The sequence below is a fragment of the Cucurbita maxima genome, unplaced genomic scaffold (assembly GCF_002738345.1).
Source record: "Cucurbita maxima cultivar Rimu unplaced genomic scaffold, Cmax_1.0 Cma_Scf00020, whole genome shotgun sequence".
Classification (NCBI taxonomy): domain Eukaryota; kingdom Viridiplantae; phylum Streptophyta; class Magnoliopsida; order Cucurbitales; family Cucurbitaceae; genus Cucurbita; species Cucurbita maxima.
This window is the reverse complement of record NW_019272036.1, coordinates 3,902,805-3,906,491: the sequence shown is the minus strand read 5'-3', so window position 1 is coordinate 3,906,491 and position 3,687 is coordinate 3,902,805. Positions and strand designations below refer to the sequence as shown.

Below are 3,687 nucleotides of genomic sequence, written 5' to 3'. Positions count from 1 at the left end.
CTCCTGTCAAGCTGCTAACTCCTGAATTTCTTCTTTAACTGTAAACTCGTTCACGTTCAATCAGGGCATCCGGTCATATCGGTGCTCCAGTTCAGGCAATGGAATTGTGAGACGAGAAGAGGTGAATGAGCTGATCTTTCTTTCCTTTCTCTTTTTCTTGAATGAATCTTGCTGGATGGATGGAGGGAGTCTTTCTTTTGTTTGTTGACGGCAGTGCCTATATTTTGTATTGTTTTGGCTTTAGTGGCAACCCCTGAATCTCGAGCCGCGGGGCGTTCCATTCCAACCGAGTTCCGTTCCAAGAATGCCCTTGCCGTTGCATATTCGAACTCATTCAAGCACAATTCGCATCATGATGTTCAATAAGGAAGCTTCAATAGAAAATGTAAGGAAAAAAGCCTTCGAAGATGAACTTGTTCCCAAGTCAATACATGGCTGGATATCTTGCTGGAACAATCTGTTCTTCCAGAATACCTTACCTGGATTCAGTGCCAAAGAATTTCCTTTCTGTCGCTACCATATAGTATGAATCTATCTATACTTGGTGATAAATAAAGCATCCGCACTTTGATCTCTCTCTCCATCTCTCAGTTCATCAAATGGAGTTTCTAGAGATAGATCCCCAATGACCAATCCTTGCATGAATTGCTAATGATCCAATAAGTCCAACATTAATTCCTTTTCCTTCAGACGTGTCAATTGAGAAAATGGGTCCACAATGACTAGGATAGCTGGCTATCTCGTCAAACTAGCTGTTCGCCCTGTCAATCCTCCTAGCCCCAAATCACTCAATTTTCTCCCATGAACTAGTTGTGTCAATGGATGAGTTCGATCTAAAACTTGAGATACCGGGTGTAATCCGAAAACAGATTCAACCGTGGCGTGGTTGTTAATGGAGTGGAAGTTACCAAATTCTAAGAGAGGAGTCGGTATCAATTTATGTCTAATCCACATATAGTTTCTCTAACCATCCATATTATCTAAACGAACGTCAGCCAATCCGAATTGATCTTGTAAGAGACCGGCGACAGAGCGAATCCCTTTCTTTTTCAAATGATTCATACCATACCGGCAAGTGTACCCATTCCCAATTTCAGTCCAATCAAATGATCTGCAGCTGCCAATATATCCGGCGGTAAGAAAAATGTATTGTTTTCTCAGGTATATCAAGATTCAGTCTCGGGTTCAGATTTCGTCGACCAATCCTTGTTGAAAGAATTTCTTTTGTAATTCCTTAAGGATTCAGAAAATACCGAATCTCCACTGATCCCATTCCATTTGTTTTTTCTCCTTATTCGAGTGAGTCAGGAAAGACCAAACAATTTCCGGGTAGTAAACATTCTCGAGAATTTCTCTGAGATTCGAACCCATAGCTGATGATAGAACTAGAATAGATATTTTTTGTTTCCTACTCCCCCGAGGCGAGCCCATATCCTTGCTTTTCGATCACTCTCTCATTCTATCTCCCCAATCAGATATTATGGTGTGGTGAGTATAGACCGAAATTCTGTTATGGTCCAATTTTTCCCGACAATAGATACCGGCGGGGCTTTGCAATATGTGACTGATCCCGATTCTGTACAGTCTGACTATAGAAGTTCCCAGAGAATGAATTAGAGGAATGTTTCCAATCAAAATGGTTTTTTCTTGCCTATCCCTCCCCAGGTTTTCCAAATTCATCCTGCGGATACATATAATTCAGAAGAAGAAGAATATGTGAGTGATTCAGAGCCAGCATCTCTTTCTTTTATCAATGGTTCTAACAATTTCTATGTTTCTGCAAATAATGGAAATTCCATTTTGGGAAACTTAGAAAGTTCTTCCGTTAAACCATGATCAATGAACCTACAAAACCCTGAACTTCAAATTGTATCTATCTGATTAAACCCAGCCAGTCATTGTCGACATTCTCTCATTTCCACACCTAACCAAGCATTTTGTTGATTTCCCATTTATAAAAAGGATTCTCAAAATGGCATTTTGAACATTTCCTATAAGCATCTTATTAAGATACCCGATTTAGCTAATTGTAATAATCAGAATTTATGCTCTGGGGGTTACACTAATAATCGCTATTCTCATTTTCATTAAGAAGGATTCTCTTATGGTTATGGAAACGAATCAATACGGATGGATTAATAATGATTAGTTATGTATCAATTTCTTTGGGGATTGTTTTCTGATATCATTAGGGAACCCTACCTAATTTTCCCTTTGAATCCAAGAATCATTTAGGAATGAACAGCACAGTCAATAGTGAAAGTGAACGGTTCCCATTTGTCTCCTTCATTTTAGCTTTTGTGACTGAAAATCCTTTTGGCAATAGAAAAAGTCAAGTTCCGTTTTTCGGTTTAGATATTGTGGAAGATACTATCAATCGAAGAGATAGGGCCAATACAAGATTTAGTAGTGTTTTGGCGGCATGGCCGAGCGGTAAGGCGGGGGACTGCAAATCCCCTTTTCCCCAGTTCAAATCTGGGTGTCGCCTCATCAACAAACAAAAGAATGGAAAGACTTTACGCTATTTTGCTGATATAATCTTATCTTTAGCATTTGTTTACAGGAGAATGAGAAGACAAAACAAAGCAAGCCTCTTTCAATTTACTTGATTCTAAGCATCCTTAGGGGTTCGGTAAAATGCTATACACATCCTTGCGTCTAGGTTTCATTTCAAGAATTCAGTGTCAGTAGAGTAATGCAACATTGTTCAATCTGGATATGATAACCCCTCGACTCCGAATTGGGTGTCTACTGATTGGGTCTTGAATTAGGGGGTAGGGAATCTCATTTCATTTTGAGTTACAGAAAGGAGGAAGATATTTGATATATGGACTCATGAAAGTATCTGAGTGCTCGAGCAGTCATTGGCTCTTTTTCTTATTAGAATCAATCTTAAAGGAAAGGAACAAACAACTTCCTTCTTTTCGATAAGCTCTAGCATGTAATAGGTCATCCCATCTCCTGATTTTCTCTATGAATAGGGGGGCAGGGGGAGACAGTAAAGATAAGATCAAATGAGAAAGGAATAATATTAGGGGTATGCGATAGATAGTGATCCATGTTGATTGACTCTTTTTATACACTCATTTTTTCATGTAATGAAGGACAACAAAAGAAAGTCTAGGTCTTATTATTCCTACCTACATGGTATGGGACTAAGACTCCTTTGAGACTTCCAAGAGGTTCTCCGCCTCTTTGATTTGTACTTCATTTTGTCGATTATACTAGATAGAATAGTTCTAATTCGATTTTGGGCATTGTTTCATCAATGGTGTTGTGCCCGAATCCCTTTTTGACTATGCGCTAGTGATTCCACTATAATTAGTCCAGAATAAAGAATAATTCTTTTCTGAGAGATAGGGACATAATTCACATGGATATGGTAAGTCTCGGCTGCTTTCAGGGTAGTCCTTCGATTTTCTCTTTCACTCGGAGTATGGGGAAGAAGTGGACTCGAGAAGTACTACTAAGAATCAAACAGTATCAATTGTTTTTGGTTGGTTTATTTGATGGATCATTCTGCGTAACGTCGAGCAGCGGAAGAAAAATACCATTTCAGCTGTCGACAAGGGGGGTCGTCTACTCCTCACTGAGGAATGGCTTGCACGTCTAAAGCTCTGTGACAACACTGGCGAGAGCAACGGGTCCTCCTCCAGCCGCAAAGACGGTAAGAAGCCATGGATCTCC

The 3,687-nt window shown here is 39.7% G+C and overlaps 1 long non-coding RNA gene and 1 other non-coding gene across 2 annotated transcripts in view; one reads left to right on the top strand and one right to left on the bottom strand.

Annotated features, from left to right (window-relative positions):
- LOC111494682 overlaps positions 1 to 1,776 on the bottom strand; it is a 4,701-nt gene extending 2,925 nt beyond the window's left edge. Inside the window, exon 1 of the long non-coding RNA XR_002720208.1 lies at positions 1,765 to 1,776. This is a non-coding gene — a long non-coding RNA (uncharacterized LOC111494682). The remainder of the gene's footprint in view (positions 1 to 1,764) is intronic.
- Positions 1,777 to 2,416: 640 nt separating this feature from the next.
- On the top strand, positions 2,417 to 2,488 carry TRNAC-GCA. Its single transcript has one exon. It is a non-coding gene; the product is annotated as a tRNA-Cys (tRNA).
- The last annotated feature ends 1,199 nt before the right edge of the window (positions 2,489 to 3,687 follow it).